The sequence below is a fragment of the Mauremys reevesii genome, linkage group 6 (genome assembly GCF_016161935.1).
Source record: "Mauremys reevesii isolate NIE-2019 linkage group 6, ASM1616193v1, whole genome shotgun sequence".
In the NCBI taxonomy this organism is placed as follows: Eukaryota; Metazoa; Chordata; order Testudines; family Geoemydidae; genus Mauremys; species Mauremys reevesii.
This window is the reverse complement of record NC_052628.1, coordinates 36,902,854-36,920,458: the sequence shown is the minus strand read 5'-3', so window position 1 is coordinate 36,920,458 and position 17,605 is coordinate 36,902,854. Positions and strand designations below refer to the sequence as shown.

Genomic DNA, 17,605 nt, shown 5'->3' with positions numbered 1-17,605 from the left:
GTAACTGACCTATATGCATATTTGAACTCTCAATCTAGCCATCTGGAAATATTTCTAAACAAAAAAAATATACAGATAGGAAATATGGGAGCATCAGAAGCCTCTTGGCACCTTACTTATTCAGCAGGAAAATCCTGTTTTTTCCTGATCTTAGTGGTAGAGAAAAATATACATGTAAATGTCAGATTTACCTACTAGCTAAGTCTTCCTGTACCTATGAGAGCAGCCTGTAATGGAGGATTAGACACTGAATAAGGGATAAGAAAATTTTACCCATTTTTCAGTACACGTTCTCTTTACAGAGCAAGACGTCCATCTACCACCTTCTCCCTACTGCAGCATACAAGCCAATAATTTCTCAATCTGAATACAAAGTAACAGATGAGCAAACCTCTTCATGAAGTTACCCCCAAGAGTTCTGAAATGTTCCTCCATTAAAAGCACATCTCCACATATCCTGCTGGTTTTGGTTGCTCATATGCTCTCCCCCTCCTCATTCCCCTTCAGTCTCTCATGGACTATAAAACTGAAATTAGCTATTCATTACATGTGAAGGAGCTTCACATAGAGCAGCACCCTGCTGAGAGAGACTGCTACTTTACATGTCAATTTCAGAATGAAAGCATCTGCTACCTTACTAATATGTATATTTAATGCTGCTGCATAATGTGCAGAATTATATGCTGTTCATTGCCTGTTTGTTCTGATATTATGTACTCTTAACTAGCATTATTCTAAATTATTCCCTTTGAAAAACATTGTACATTTTATTAGGACTCCTCCCTAGTGTTCTTTGTAACAGATCCCCCAAATGAGTGGCTTGCAGACTATTTCAAACCAAAAAACATGACTCAGGGTGAGGTAACCAAATGTGACAAGTTTTTGGCCTGCAATTACGAATGTAATTTATTTTGTATTCTAGGTCTCACTTTCTCATGTATAGTTTTTACTTTATTTTATTTTATTTTTTTTAAATATGAAGGGACACAGGGAATTATATCTCAACAGTTACTGGTAAATTGCCCTAAAGTTGTTTTTGTCCCTGGAAATATGAATATAGCATACTCCCTATTATCTGGATAGCATGGGCACATGGATTTTATTCAGATAATCAAGAGGACAGAAGCCATTCAAGCAGCAGAGTGGCTTCCCTCGCAATGGGGGGGAATCATCCTCCTCTTCACAGTCCAGGTTGCTCTGCCCAGCTCACTCACTCCACTGACAGCAGGGCTACAGAAGGTCCCCTGTGCTGCACACCTGATCCCTGCAGGTGCAGGGTGCAAAGGAGGAAGAGTGCTGTGGTCCTGGTGGGGCAGAGGAGAGGCCACCAGCCAGGACTCTGCTCTGCCAGGACCACAGCCATCCCTGCACTTTGTGCCTAGAGGGATCAGGTGCCATCAGCCCAGCGGCAGTGCAGGGAGTCCAGTGCAGTTCTGCTGTCATAGCCCAAGCTCACTCACTCACTCACTCCCATGACAATGGGGCTGCAAAGGGCTCCTTGTGCTGGTGCAAAGAGGCGTAAAGAGGTTATATTACCTCTGTATTTGACAGAGGTACGATTGCTACTGAAATACTGTGTCCAGCTGTGGTCTCCACAATGCAGGAAAGATGTTGATAAGTTGGAGAAGGTTCAGAGAAGAGTCACAAGAATGATTAAAGGATTGGAAAATATGCCTATAGTGATGGACTCAAGGAGATCAACCTATTCAGGTTAACAAAGAAGAGGTTACAGTATGACCTGATCACAGTCTAAATGAACCTACATGAGGAGCAAAAGGGTTGTTGAAGGCTCTTCAATCTAGGAGACAATGGTATAGTAAGTTCCCATGTCTGGAAGTTGAACTTAGACAACTTCTGACTGGAAATAAGACACATTATTTAACAGTGAAGGTAATTAACCACTGGAACTAGTTAACTCTTACCAAGAATTGTGGGGGATTCACCATTACTGGCAATTTTTAAAATCAAGAATGGATGCATTTCTAAAACATATGGTCTAGTTCAAACAGGAATGGATTTAGGGAAGTTCTCTGGCTTGTGTTATACAGGAGGTCAGCCTAGATGAACATAGAATATCAGGGTTGGAAGGGACCTCAGGAGATCATCTAGTCCAACCCTCGCTCAAAGCAGGAACAATCCCCAGACAGATTTTTACCCCAGTTCCCCAAATGGCCCCCTCAAGGATTGAACTCACAACCCTGGGTTTAGCAGGCCAATGCTCAAACCACTGAGCTATCCCTCCTGGTCCTTTCTGATTTTATAATCTATGAATGTGTTGCTCTGTCCTGCAAAAAATACTTCCAGACTAAAGATATCAAGATGGCTGAAGAACTGCCTGACAGAACAAGAACTCAGCTGTATTTTTGGTACAAGAGGATTTTTTACTCTTGATAAAAGCCAGTTTGAAAAAAAATAGATTTTTCAGTTTTGATGAATCCTGGAGAATCTGTCAGAGAACTCTCAAAGTAACTTGATACTATTGAAAAAGGCATGAATATTAATGCCATAATAAAGATGTGTGTGTCATGGATCTTTCATTTCTGCTCAACCAAAAACTCTCACACTTTGGACCCATGTACAGAGCTGCGGCTGACATTATGCAAGATGTTACCATCTCTACTCCAATTGGCCATGGAAGTTTTTTTGTTTTGTTTTTTTAAAGGAATTACAGTGTGTGTGTATTGTACACACCCACACATACTATAACAGAGTAGTGGTTTAGTCTAAGGAGAAATGATTACTTTTGAGAACAAAGGAAAGTTTCCACAAATCTGTACTAGTTCAATACAAACACAATTATGTGTTTCTTTATTTGTATTTGTTCTTTTGAAAGATGACATTGAAAATTACAATTGTAAGATATGGCAGCAAGAAATGCAACTAACTGATTTATTTTCTTTTTGATCAGCAATTCTGTTGAATTTAGAGTAAGCTTGGATTCAGAGCTCTTGGCTTGGATGTTTATACTGTGAGAACTCCTTCTTTAGAAGCCAAGAGAAATCTGAGATAAAGACTCTCTTTGTCCTGCCTCAAAGGTGGAAGAGGGTGAAAGAGAAAGATGGCAATCCTCCTGGTACCTGTTTACCCCCAATGAGGTACCATGACTCAAAGGGCCAAGGAGCAAATAACTCCTATTCACAGCTATTCACAGCTGTCTTGGTGTCCATGACCACTTTGAAAACAAAAAGGAACAATCTCCACTAAAGCAGAGTATGAAACTGTGGGTGATTGAAAAAGATGGGCAGGATCATTAACATATATATGTGATGCTTCCCTTGTTCTAGCATGTTCTGTATGCTGACAGACCCCAGTGACTTTTATGGTCATTTGGATTGTCCACCAGCATTGGTAAGCTTCTAGTAAGAGCAATCAGACTGCTAGGTCACTTTGCTTCAATACTTTACGAAAAAGTGGCAGGGGAGCTTAAGGTGGCAGCCAAAGGCTTGTCTACACGACCCTGCAGTTGGGACTAAGGGGATGTGAACTGCAGTGCCCACTAGCGTACAGAGTTGTAACAGTCCTTTGAGGAAGCTGCTGGCACCAACTAAAAGGTACCTAGTTTGCACTGACGTAGTACTATCGAAAGAGGACTATATTAGCATGAACTAGGTACCATTTAGTTTGTACCAGCACCGTCCACGAGGCAGTTAAAGTGGTACAGTTTGGTGTGCTCTGAATTCACACCTCCATGATCTAGACTGGGCAGCTCTCGTATGCCCATGGAGGAACAGAATTCGGACTTACCTTACCCTGCAAGTTCTGGCTATTTTGGTGGTCTGTGGGCACAGGGCATCTGTTGATACTATCTAAGTCTAGCTGTTGTTCTGCTGAGAGAAGCCAGTGGAAGGTGTGGGCAATGGCAGCTGGGCTAAGCCACAGAAAATCTGGGAGGTTGCCAGAAGGATTGCAGATTTAACATGCAGAATGCTCAGGGTACGTCTATACTACCCGCCGGATTGGGAGGTAGTAATCCCTCTATCGGGGATCAACGCCCATACTCCACCTCGGCAGGAGGCATAAGCAGCATCGACAGGGGAGCTGCAGCAGTCGACTCGCTGCTGTGAGGACGGCCAAGTAAGTCGAACTAAGATACTTCAACTTCAGCTACGCTACTTGCGTAGCTGAAGTTGCATATCTTAGATTGATTTTCCCCCCCCCACCCCGTGTAGACTCCCCAAAAGAAGGGCTGACAGGTTTCAATTACTGAAATTGAATTTGCAGCAGTTTGAAAAGGAAGTTCATACATTACTGCTCTTAGTGGGAAGCAGAGCAAACCGGGGTCAGACCACAGCGCTGCAGAAGTCCAGCAGATGGAGTCTGAACTCAAAAGGATGAAAGGAAAAGAGCCTAAGTGTCTTCTCTTACAGTGGAATGACCAGTCCAACCCATGAGTAAGGTCCAGACCACAAGATACTTATCTGTAGGCTTAGCAGATTTGGATTTTTTTCTTTTATAATTTCAACAGATAATATCTATGCTTGTTTTTAGCATTCTTGTCAATTTTTATTGATATACATTTTCACAGCTGTGGGAAATTATGGGGAGTTCAGATACTCATTTAATGACAGATGAAGATTCAAAAAGCTAAACCTTTATAACCAATAAAAACACCAATTGTCAACATCACATGTCAAAAATAGACAAAGTATCCTTAAAATCAAACTAATATGTTCTCAAGCAGCATTTTACTTACTTCGCCTATCTGTACATTTCCATCATCATCAATTGGAATATTTTTTCATACATTGGTACGTGTAGAGTGAAATCAACATTTGTCAACATTTACCAATTAAAATCTAATCCTTTCAAGTCTACTTATTGTGAGAAACGACAACCTGTAATTTAAGCGGCTTTTTTGCTTGTTTGTTTTAATTGTCCCAAGGGGGTGGGGGGAATCCTACCTCAGATACAGAAATAAATGCGAGTTTCCTCCAGAAATAGATTATAAAGATTATAAAAGTAAGAAAGAAAAAAAAAATCACTCATCATGCACTGAGTACATGCCCTAAACTTGAAAAGAAAAATTTTACCTCTGTATTTTATGTCTATTGGGCCATATTTACTAATGTTCTCCTGCTGCTTCATGCCACCTATAGTTGAATCTGGCGCATTATCTTCTAAAACATTTAATAGTAACTATGAAGGCTTTACAGTCCCTCTTCAACCTAGTTTATGTACTGCTTTTAGAATCAGAAAGAAATTAGATAAGCTATGATCAGGAATAATAAAAATATACAAAAGAATACAAATGAAATGCCTTGGATATTCACTGCCTGCAGATTGGGAAGATTTTTCCTATACTCATTCTTCCAACCGTAACCAGTTGGGCAAGAAACAAAGATTTCCTCTTCAAAGAGGGGAAAATAGGACCCTCTACAAATGACTCTATACATTTGTTCGTTAATCCAGAAACTATGATTTTAAAATGTAATCTTTAACAGTTGCTTAAAACATTCATAACTAGGTTTGGAATAGTTATCCTGATTTAGAGCAAAAGCACATCTGTTCGTGTGTAAGTAAATATACTCTGACAGCAATTTGGATCATCTATCAGAAAAAATCAACTGCAAGTTTAATAAGCATTATTTGTATTCCACATAATAGTCTGTTTATTCTTTCAAGCCACTGCAGGGATAAAACACACACTCAAACTCATCCATTGTCTGCCCCAAAAGTGGAAGAGGGTGCAAGAGAAAGATGGAAATCCTCCAGGTTCCTGTTTACCCCCAATGAGGTACCAGGACTCAAAAGGCCTTGAGGCCAGAGAGCAAATCTAAGGTATTTAGATATAATCTAAATCTAAGGTACCTAGGTAAAGCACGGCATATTCCAGTTGGATGCTTCTCAACCCGTATCACTCAACTTTTTAAAATATTACTACCATCTGGTTACGAGGTTTTGTTTACCAAAACAGTAGCTGTGCACACACTTCTGCAGCAGCTCTAGTCAAAAATTTCAAATGGCTCCATTTAAGTTACAACTTTCAAGGAAAAACAAATTAACATATTTAACATAGTGCATTAGTATATCTTTATAGGATCAGTAACTGAAACTAATACATGCGTCTGACGAAGTGGGTATTCACCCACGAAAGCTTATGCTCCAATACTTCTGTTCGTCTATAAGGTGCCACAGGACTCCTTGTTGCTTTTTACAGATCCAGACTAACACGGCTACCCTTCTGATATTTGAAACAAATACTTGACTCTAGGAAGAAAAATAGCATTGAGTGCATATTGCATACTGTTTTGGTTTTTTTCACACATAATAGAATATATTTTACTTCTCCTGAAGCAGAAATGAGTGGGAAAGAAAAGAGCAGTGATTCAAGAATTAGCCAAGAGCTAAATGATAGATAGATCTCAGTTATGTAATATGTAATTCCCTTATAGATGATCAGATACTGTAAAACTAGTAGCACACCGAAACCATGAGGTACTACCCAAGGAAGGCAACCATTCCTAAAAACCTCCCAGCTCCAAACCAGGCCCTCTGAACCTTGTGGGCTGGAGATTCCAAGAGGTGCTGGATGCTGACAACTTCCATTGAGACTATTTCCAAGGGGTAGAAGATTATGCCCCAACATAATTACATACATTTTACTTATGATTAATCTGAAATAATATAAACGATGGAAACTGGGAAGAGTGGGGAGGAAGGGGAAAAATATCATGAGCAGTCAGAATTTAAGTTTGGAAAAAGCTCTTATCTATATTTTTTCCATTCCAAGGCACAGTGCATTGGAATAACCAGGCCTGGGGGTTACACATGTAAAGAATCATTGTGACCAAGCTGGCATGAGAGCACAAGGCAGAATCTCCAAGCCACCTATAGGTGGATTAAAACATTTTCAGTAGTTGTCACTATTTGGATATCCAGAAGGAATGAAGCATCCAAGACGACTCTGAGCCTGTGAGTCATCTCTATGATCAGAGGGCAGACACTCTTGATAGGAAACAGGCTAATGTTAGGGTAGCAATTAGTATTTTAAGTCTGTCTTATTTCCAATTTGCCCATGTTCAAACTTCAGACAACTGCTCTTAATCCAGATTCTCATTTCACTTACATGCTATGATAACCTTGAGACGATGCAGTTTATATTTTATGCGAAGGTGATGTTATCTGCATGCTGCTGGCATTTGAGCCCTTGAAGTCTCACATTCTTCTCCCAGTTTAATATAATTCCTTGAAGAAGTCTCTGATGCTTTCTGAAGGTGAATGGAGACATTCCAGATTGATAAAGCACTTTACAGTTCTGAACAGCTCTGCAGGCTGTAACTTTGGAGTCACTATGGCAGAGAAGGATCTCTTTGATCTCTTTCACAGCTAGGGCAAAAGGGTTTGTAGAATTCCTTGTGTCAGTCTACCCACGTGCAGGTGTTTTAAAAATATTTTTGCCACCACTGCTCACGTACTTTTCATGCTTGTTTTATCTTTGGTTGGTGTCAGATATCCATGGCAACCTGGGAGGGTTGAAGTGCTTTTGAGCCTACGTCAACAACAGTGGACAGCATCTGGTCATATTGTAGTATTTCACTAATTTTACCATTCCTTGGCCTCTTGATTGAGGAGGAGGTTTTTTGTAAATTACCTGGGTCCATGAGATTTCAGAGGGGGACCATCACGGAAAGACCTTCCTCTTATCTGGAGGTTATGAGAATTCTCATTGCCACCTAGAAAAAGTAGTGGTCCAAGTGAAATAGGGCTGTAATTCTTGGGCCCTTTGGGTTCACAGCCAGGCCAAAAGTCAGGCAATTAATCAAGACAAGCTTGTGACGAACAGGAAAATTAGCAGGTTTGGGGTCAAAATAAAGAGGCTTCATCTGAGGGGATGTTGAAGTCTTTCAGGACAAATAGAGGACTTTACCACCATACTCAGTAATCTCAGGTTTCAGAAGATGAACCAAGAAGGTAATTTTATTTATCTTCTCTTCTTCCCAATCCTTCGCAAGAAGGATTTGGGTTTTTTTTTGTCTTTGTTTTTTGGTTGTTTTTTTTTTTTAAATAAAAACATCTCAAAGCAAAAACGTAGATCACATTACAGTCTGCCCACAATTCCTTTCATGTCACAGCCAATGTTCCATCCCTAAAAGAAAAGCTTCAAGCATCCTGGTATGGCAAAGTTAGCGTACAAGACCTTCACACTACAGGAGAGATTGGAAGGGTGCTGATGCTCAAAGACTTAACAGCAAAGAGACACCAGCTATCTTCTTCCTCACCCCCTCCCTCTAATGGGGAGCTCCATGGTAGGCTTATGCTTTTATTAAATGGAAAAAAAACAAATGGTTTATACAGAAGAATATGCTAAGAAAAACTTTGAAAGGGCTGACAATTGACATCAATATGGATGCTTAACTGATTTTTGCCTCACGTCCATGTAACTGAAACAGCAGTTCATGCACAAGTTATGTCTTGCATGTATACAACCAGAGGCACAAAAATTATGTTCTAGGTATACAAAATACAAAAGCAGTTTATTGTTACCAAGCCAACACCTCAGCATAACACTGCAAGAGGTTACTGCTCTGCACGTCCAACTTGTATCACTCTACAGAGGTTTCATTGACTAAAACAAAATACTCTCTCAAAACAGGATGGCAAAACACTTTTTTTTAAAAAAAAAAAAAGAGGCTTCTATAAGCCTAAAAGGCTGGGGAAGGATGAGGGATCGGGTGAGTTGAGGTATCAACCTTAGTAATTAAAAAACAAAACAAAAACTATTATTTTGGCTAGACAGCTAGCAAACAGAATGCAAATTAATGTACTAAACATGCTCATTCTACTGTTACCTTAGCCTTATGCTACTGTTATGTAAGTTAATTTTAACCCTGACCTTGAGATGCATACCCCAATTAAAAAAACAAACAAAAAGAAATCAGTTTTAAGAACCAATAATAAATCCCCCTTCAACTCTTCTCTCCCACCCAAACTGACTATACCATACAAAGTAATACTAGCTTGGGTAGCTATGGATGAATGCACTATTCACGTCCCTTGGACTTCACAAACTGACATCTATGGTTCAACCTGCACAGGTTGTCTAGAGTTCATCACTATCTATCCAATGATGCATACTCAGCCAGTTCTCTTTTACTAAAATCAAACATAGCACAGGCCAAAGTTTAATTTAATGTTGTTGAGAAGGGGGAAGCAAAATTGTTTTGAAATTCTCTCTGAAAAGCAGGCTGTTGTATTAGAACAAACAGCAGCTTGTTTCTATCGTTCTTTTGTTTGACAAGTTTGGGCTGGTTAGAAAGGTCATTTATGCCTCAAAGCATCAAATTAACATTTGAGGACATGAATTTTAAAAATGGGTATTTGCTTCAACTCTCTGAATTGCTAATGCGTTAATAAAAATAAATAAAGAAAGAAAGAAAGAAAGAAAGAAAGAGACCTAGCCAGGCCCCCAAAAGGAAAAAACCCTTTTCCTCAGGCAAACAAAGCATTGATTTTATGTCCATGTTAACACAAGCTCACTATATCTTAATTAAGCCTTGTTCTTAACACAAGAATTACGCGACTAGCTGAAATGGTGTCAAACTCAAACAGTGTGGAAGGAAAATTACTGTTTAATTACCATGAAAGGACTTTTTCGCACATCATAAAAAGCATTAAATAAAGGTTCGCCCCCCAATACTAGCAATAGAATCACAATTGGAAATCCCCACTGACCGCATAGTCTCAACTCCCAAATACATTTTTCAGATTTGTAATCCTTTAAAAATAATAATAAAATTAATAATATTTGCAGGTTACATCTTACGAAAAAGAAGCCCTGATCTGGTTAAGCTCAGTTCCCATTGAAAACATGAGTAATGTTCTGTATTTATTTTAAAGAAATGAAAACCAGTAAGGTACAGACATGTAAATAATTGCTTTTCCCAAACAGACAGCCATAAGTATTTGGAGTGATGATTTGTAGGCATTAAATTCTTCCTACCTGAAAACTCAAACTACCACCGGTCTTTGATCAAGCCCCTAGGGCTATCATGTTTCCTATAAAGTCCAGTACAATGAGTTTAAACACTATATACTTACAGCCATAAACGTTCATAAAATTGAAAGTATTTCCACAACTGAAATCCACAATGTTAAAAAAAATTCTAAGCACAATATCTTACCTGATGATTTGTTTCCTTCAAATAAATCCACATATCTGTACTACATACATTTCTTTCTACCAGCAGGTGGGGATTGGAACACAAACTTTTGGTGATGTCACTCCTTGCCATACAGGGGTCTTGCTACCTCAAAGGACTCCAACTTTAAGCAGTAAACCTTGAAGGCAGAGTTCCAGATCCAGTTATAATGAAGAGCCACCCATCATTGAAAGAGCCACCGCGGGGAGGGGTGTGGTGGGGCAGGGGCAGCCTGTTTGCAGGAGGTGACAAACGGCCTCCCCCCCAGCCCAGGACACAGGCTTAGGGCTGTGGCAGCCTCAGGGAAGGAGTTTCAGGCAGCCACGGCAGGCAGTGGGGTGGGGGTTGAGAGGTAGGAATTAGGGCCAGCAGAGACCCCTGGGCTCAGCCTGAGGGATAGCTCAGTAGTTTGAGCATTGGCCTGCTAAACCCAGGGTTGTGAGTTCAATCCTTGAGTAGGCCACTTAGGGATCTAGGGCAAAAATTGGTCCTGCTAGTGAAGGCAGGGGGCTGGACTCAATGACCTTTCGAGGTTCCTTCCAGTTCTAGGAGATTGGTATATCTCCATTTATTACCTTATCACCACCAAAAACAGTCAGATAAGAGTTGTGGTATAGGATACCAAGAAAGAAACTTAAGACTGTCTTCTCAAAACACCTAGTGGGATTTCAACTATAAGAAACAATAACCAAGAGCCAACTACAGTTCTAACACCTGCCTACCTACAGCAACCTACAGGAAAGCACTGTCCCACAAGATTGCTGACGACTTTGAATTAACTTGAAAAGCAGAGGTTATGGGAGACTACGGTAACTGGATGACATTTATAATGAAAAGGGTTTCATTGATAGCAATCTCCCTGGGAAAACGTCTAGACTGCCAGCAAGAGTCATCCAGGATTCACTTGGGAATACCTCCTTGAGTGAAAACAAAATTGCAAGTTTTATTCATGAGGATAATCAACCCCACTTACAAACTTTCAATGAACTGTACAAGTCTTGTAGCCAAGGAGAACCTCTAACATAAGTTCTCCACATCCCTGTTACATCTAAAGTCTCAGCAGAAGAATATAAGGAGCGTCAGAGTACCAACTTCTTGCTTAAGCAGGAACTAAAGATTATACGAGGAAAAAGACAAAATATGTCCACAACTCCACATCTTAGAGAACTACTGAATCACCAAAAGTTATCTGAACTTGCCACTACAAAGCGTCTGAAAATAGTTTGCAGAGGCAAACAAAAGACTGCCTACATTCCACTAGGCATCAATTCATAGTAAATGTATCTCTAATTTGCCAGTACAGACAGTGGTTCCCATTTTTGTCAGACAGGAAAAACAGTGGTTTCAGACAACCGACCCCTATGGAAAAGGGAGAAAAGTCAAAACTTGTGTCTGTCTCCATCTGCTGATAGGGGTAAGTTAACCTGCTGATTTATGCCGGTACAGAATGATGAACCGAGAGCAGTAAGAAGAAAATTAAACTAAAATACCAGTGAAAACTGTTGCTTAGTTTCTCTTTCTTCTCCACAGTGGCACTGGGACAGTTTTTGGAGTGGGTGTGCCGAGCTGCACCTGTTACCCCTGTCCACGCTGCTCACCGCCCCCTAGAGCTGGGGCTGGGAGCAGGACCGTGGCTCCGGGATGGGGAGACAGACAGGGGTGAGGCAGCAGAGGCTAGGGCCACAGCTAGGGGCAGATGCGGAGCCCCAGGCATGGGATCAGTGGCTGGGACCCCACCTGCAGGGCTGCCAGTGGAGCCTCCGGGCGCGGGGCCATCGGGATCGTGGGGCCAGCAGCAGAACCCCCGGGCCAGCAACTGAGCAGGATCCTGGGTTGGCAGCGGAGCCCCTGTGCGTGGGGCTGGCAGCTGAGTGGGGCCGGAGGCCAGGTCCCTGGGCACAAAACCCAGGGGTGCTGCAGCACCACCACCCCCTCACATCCCTACTTCCCATGCCTATGCTTCTCCATGCAGTGAAGTTACAAAACAAAAAAAGTTTCACTAGTAGAGATTATGGGGAAATTATTATTAGGACATTACTATTATTGTACAGGATTATTATAGAGAGGAAAAAGAAAAGTGGGTAGGAGGAAGAGAAATTGTAGGACTTCACTGCATGCGCTTCATGTGAGTCCATCTTCGTAGAAACTGCTGTGATACTGACAATGTAAACTCGATAAATATCATTCTTTGCTGCCATGAGCAGGTCACACCTCATGGTAAATTCAAGTCGATTTATTTATTGTTTTAAGATTACATTTAGTGCTATAAAAACAAAACTGTCAAATACAGCGAACTGTGCATATTTCAAAAACAGTCTTAAGTTCTGAATAGAATAATTTCCTACCCTTGTAGATGTTATGAGTCCCAAAGCTTTGGATGGGTCTGCAAATTCATTATGGCCACATGACACTGCATCTCAGTGTACCAACACATCATCATGGTGGGTTAAATATCTTATTAAGATATGCAAATTCATCAACCAATAGTGAGTTCTGTATTATACTTCAAGGGTGGAGCTACAAAGTAACAATACATCCTATTTTGCAGGAAATGGCATTTCCTTTCATCAACTTTGTCTTAATTGCTCATGACCAATTCTTAACAGAAGGGATTAAACAAACCTCCTTACCAAGTTCTGACAACATAACTGTGTCCTCACTTAGTACAGTCCTAGTACTGGACCTCCTACCAGTACAAGCAGACAACTGTGAAGTATGCCAAAATGGCATGATAGTTTTTATGATTCAGATGAGAGATCTGCTTAACTGAGCTGGATGGCTAATGATTTAATCCATTGTGCCATTCAGATTTTATTGTTTAAGAAACAGTTAAAAATCTTAAGATTAAAGTAAAAATCAGAATGGAGTTGGTTTGAGTTTAAAATTAATATCAAAACCAGAAATAGTCCAGAGATCAAAATAGATAGAATTGTTCACTGCCTTCAAAAGCTAAAAGGATTTTTAAAATATTAACAAAGGCTTGACTCACTCACTGAACTGCAGAACTGCTGGGAAACTCAGGGTATGTCTACACTGGCAAGTTTCTGCGCAACAAGTTATACCACTTTTATTAAAATGCTGGAATTAAACCGCTGTTGTGTGTCCACACTGTGCCCCTTATGACGCTGGCGCGCATCCACGTTAGCAGCTCTTGCAATGGCAAAGACAGCAGTGCATTGTGGTAGCTATCCCACTGTGCAACTGGCCACAGAGTGCTTTGGGAAGGGTTTGCATTGCCTCATGGGGCAGGCCCAGCCTCGCATGATGCAGGTTTCCCAATCCCATTGTTCCATGGCCATCCTACTACATTGCCAGCTGCTTTTCAACTCAAGTGTGTGGTAGGGGAAGTGGGTGTATGTGAGAGAAAGAGTGAGTGAGTGAGTGTGTATGTATGTATGGGGGGGGGGGGGACAGAGGGTGTGTCAGCATGCTGTCTTGTAAGTTCAGACAGTGGCAGGAAGCAACCATCCTGAGGCAGAGGGAAAACCCTAACATCAGCCTCTGCCTCCATCTCTGGGTTCCCTGCACAGTGCTCGCGCTCTCACACACACACGCACACACACCCCTGTGCGTTCAACAGCATGAGCATTCCACATTAATGGTTTGGTCTGTGTCCTGGAGCAGATCAGCAGAGCACGCAATGGCTGTCAGAAATGGTGCTTTGAAAAGGGAGGGGTGCATGTCTCCAGGGCAGCTGAGTTCAAAACAATGACCAAAGCGGTCACTTGAGGCATTATGGGACAGCTCCGGGGGCCAATTACAGCACAGAAAGCAATCAAGTGTCTCCACTGGCAATAGAGCGCTGGAGCTTCTGTGCAAATTGCCTTATGACTCACATCAAGGTGGGTTTTTTGCAGCGCTGCAACTGAGGAGTTTCTGCGCACAAAGTGGCTTGGCAGCGTGTACACGTCTGCAGTTTGCGCACAAAAAACTGCTTTACTGTGCAGAAACTTGCCAGTGTAGACAAGCCCTCAGACAGATATACTTACTGTACTGGTATCAGACGTGATAAAAGTTAACTTAAATAACGTTCCCTTTAAAAGCAGCAATGGTCAACTAGTACTCACAGGCAAGTTTGTGTTGTCCATAATAATTCTTTAGGCTGCCCACCCAATTCTGATTTGGCAGCATACTAACATTTACTCCTCCACTGAACACTGCTGCTCAAACCTGAGCCATAGGAGACACTCCCATTCTCCCACTTCCAGGAGAGGGAAATCAACACTTTGCCTTCTTGGTAATCAAGGAGAGCTCACTGAAACCCACCTCATCACTAATAAAATAGTTTACATTTTGCTTCACTTGTCAAGTCCCAAAATTTATCTTCCTCAAAAGTAAATTCTACTGAGCATCACTGGAGGATAGCTTAGTTATATTAAACGGAGAATATTCCTTAACCACACAAACATTCAGGCAATGAGTTATTTTGAGTGCAGCTACTTCCTTATCTAACCAAATAGCTGCTCTTGGCATGGATCAGCATTCACATTGCACTCCCCATCAGTACCCTGCCCAAGCCAGGGAAGCTAATGATTCAACCAGTGGACTGAATTTGGTGCTGAATAATGGTCACATGCCATCTAAGGCACATTGTGCATACACTAAGATGACTGGATCTCTGCTAGCTACATGAGACAGCGCAGCTACCAACTCTCTTGCTGTGAGAATTCAGATGGACAGCCCCCAAAGGTCGGAATATCCACTGACCTGAACCTGTCAATAGCTAACTTATAGGAAGCAGCTAAGAAAAGAGCTCACAGTCTTCAATCTTACCTGCAAAGAGAAAGTTAAGATTTTAAGAAAGTGCTGGCAGTTTCCCAGTGATGAAGGCTGATGGCAGAAGTCTGTTAGGGTGAAGAATTAATTGAGGCCTAAAGTGAAACAATAGAATTATGGCCTGAGTGCCAGTTTTGCGCAACTCTTTTACCATTAAAAATCACCTGGACTTGGGGGAGCCAAAGTGTTTGCTGATGAAAAATAGAGGGGATCAACTCTTTCCAGTGTAATTAAGGCTTAATATGTAGAATTAATGCCTTTACTAAGCATCAACATACAGTCACATAGTACGTAGTGCAAGAGACTAGTTAAACTCTATCAGTGTTCTTTAAGGACAGGGGAAGGAGCGCATGGTATGTGAACCAGGAAATAAGCGGCAGACAAACATTTTCTAGCCACACTTTCACATTTTCTAGCAAACAAAGTCAAACAGAAAAACCCAGATACCAGGAGAGATTTGAGTTTCAAATGTCTACAGTGTTAACAAAACTAAATTAAACATGATTTTAGCATTAATGTCTCTTTAAATATTAATCAATACAAAAAACTCCAATACTGAGACACTGGCAATCCCTGTCAAAGAAGTTACCATGTGTACGCACTTACTCTTTGTTTGAGGGATTCTGTGGGTCCTCCCATCACACTCTTTTCTCCAGAGACAAAAGACAATAACTGACAATGCAAGAGTTACCACGTTGGACACTATCTCCTGCTTAAGATAAGTTTCTAAAAACATAGCTGTGCTCCCCGACTGTTTACTTACGCACACCCAAACACACCCTGAGTTCCTTTGGTCACACAGAAAGGTCTCAACCCCTCCTTCCTCTTTAATGAGCTGAACAGAAATGCTATGCTATGCTGCACAGGATTCCTGGATAGGTTTTATTACGGCAAGATGTTTCCTCTGCTTACAGGGGAAGACACCTGTTTCCCAACAAACAGCCTGTGAGGTCATTCAAAATGATTCACTGTGACAAAGGACTTCATGATGTAGGTACAAGATGCATTGCACCATGAATACTTAGACTTCCCTCTTTGAAGAGGAAGTGAAACAAATGTGTGTGAGACGGTGGGGGAGGAGGCAGAAATCAGTCTCCAATAATTATTGATGAAGGCCTAAAACCCATTAGGGGATATTCCTCTATTTGGGAAGCAGGACTCAAGACCATGTTATAATCAGATTAATAATTTTGTTTTTAAATGCAGACAGTTCCAGTCCATTTCCACTCATGTTAAACCACCTCTGTTTCAACATGGTGAATTTCACAGTGAACAGATGCTTAAAACTTCACATGCCCCTCTTTCTGCAGGTTGCTTCTATAATTGCTCCTACCTGGACACTGTCCAACCCTGTACATAATATACCAGTATTGTAGGCAGTGTAAATGTGTCAAAGTCGGTTTCATACATCCCACTTCACAATATTGCAGTGTTAGTTATACTTTGAGTCATTTAATAGCCCAAAAGGAAATAGATTATAATGAGTACAATACAGGGAGAGGTGTAAAACAGATGTCTCACCCATACAGGGAACACACATTCTTCAGTGCCAAACTACCATATGGTGGGTGTGACCTCTAGCACACAGCAGGTTGGGTTGTCTCTCTGAGAGCCAATGAACATGGACCTGGAGCCAAAATAATAATTTGTATCACCGTGGAGAGTGCTCCTGTCTCAAACAGCGTACAGTCTAAACAGACCAAAGGTGGAAGGGGAAGAGACACACAGAAGTGTAATGACTTGACCAAGATTACGACAGCACATCAGTGAAACAGAAGAGCCTGACATCTCGACTCCCAGTTCAATACCCTATCTAGTGACTATGCTACCTCATGCTACATTGTAACTCTGGGAGAAGGTATTTTACATACAAACATGTTTTTGTTTGTTTTATGTTTTGGTTTTTCGCTCAAACTAAACTGTTGGCCTCAATTATATCTTGTGGTGGTGAGCTTCACAGGTTAGTTGTGCTTTGTGTGAAAAAGTATTTCCTTTTATTAGTTTTAAATTTCCTGTCTTTCAGTTTCACTATCTGTCCTCTTGTTCTTTTATTCTGAGACAGAGTGAATTTACTGGTGCCATCTACCGTCCCTGTAGCATTCATTATGTCCCCTGTCTGGCCGTATCTCCCCTCTAAAGTAAACAGGCTTTTCAGTCTTCATATAGAGCTTTCCATGCCTATAATTATCAACAGTTTCTGGACCCCTCTAATTCTATTTTTTTTTTAAAGTTAGGGTGATCAGAACAGAATAAGTATTCCAAGTGAGGATGTACCATTAATTTACCTAATAGCATTAGACTAATTTAGTATTCTTAACCGTTCAATTCCTTATAAGCATAATTTTTGTTTAAACTCATCTGTACACTGAGCAGAGTCCTGCACTAAGCAACACTGCCCCTCCAGTTTTGCAGAGGTCAGCCTAAAACAGGGGATATGAGACTGGATACAGAATGCAAGGTAGTCCAGGGACCAGGGTAAAGAAAGAAGGCTCAAGGAAACTATTTAAAATTGGTTTCAGAGTGGTAGCCATGTTAGTCTGTAACAGCAAAAAGAAAGAGGAGTACTTGTGGGACCTTAGAGACTAACAAATTTATTTGGGCATAAACTTGTGTGTGTATATATATCTTCCTACTGTATTTTCCACTCAATGCATCTGATGAAGTGGGTTTTAGCCCACTAAAGCTTATGC

General features: G+C 41.1%; 1 protein-coding gene across 7 annotated transcripts in view; it reads right to left on the bottom strand.

Moving 5' to 3' along the window:
• The window catches only part of ZSWIM6 (zinc finger SWIM-type containing 6), a 155,299-nt gene that overhangs the window by 92,599 nt on the left and 45,095 nt on the right, over window positions 1–17,605 (bottom strand). Inside the window, exon 1 of one of the 7 annotated variants that reach the window (XM_039543938.1) lies at window positions 15,679–15,806. The exons of 2 other annotated variants lie outside the window; for them this stretch is intronic. The gene's annotated coding sequence lies outside the window, so the exon portion shown is untranslated. Of the gene's footprint in view, window positions 1–7,066; window positions 7,084–15,521; window positions 15,616–15,678; window positions 15,807–17,605 lie in introns of those variants that run through there. 4 more of the 7 variants (XM_039543942.1, XM_039543940.1, XM_039543939.1 and 1 more) reach the window with 4 other exon arrangements.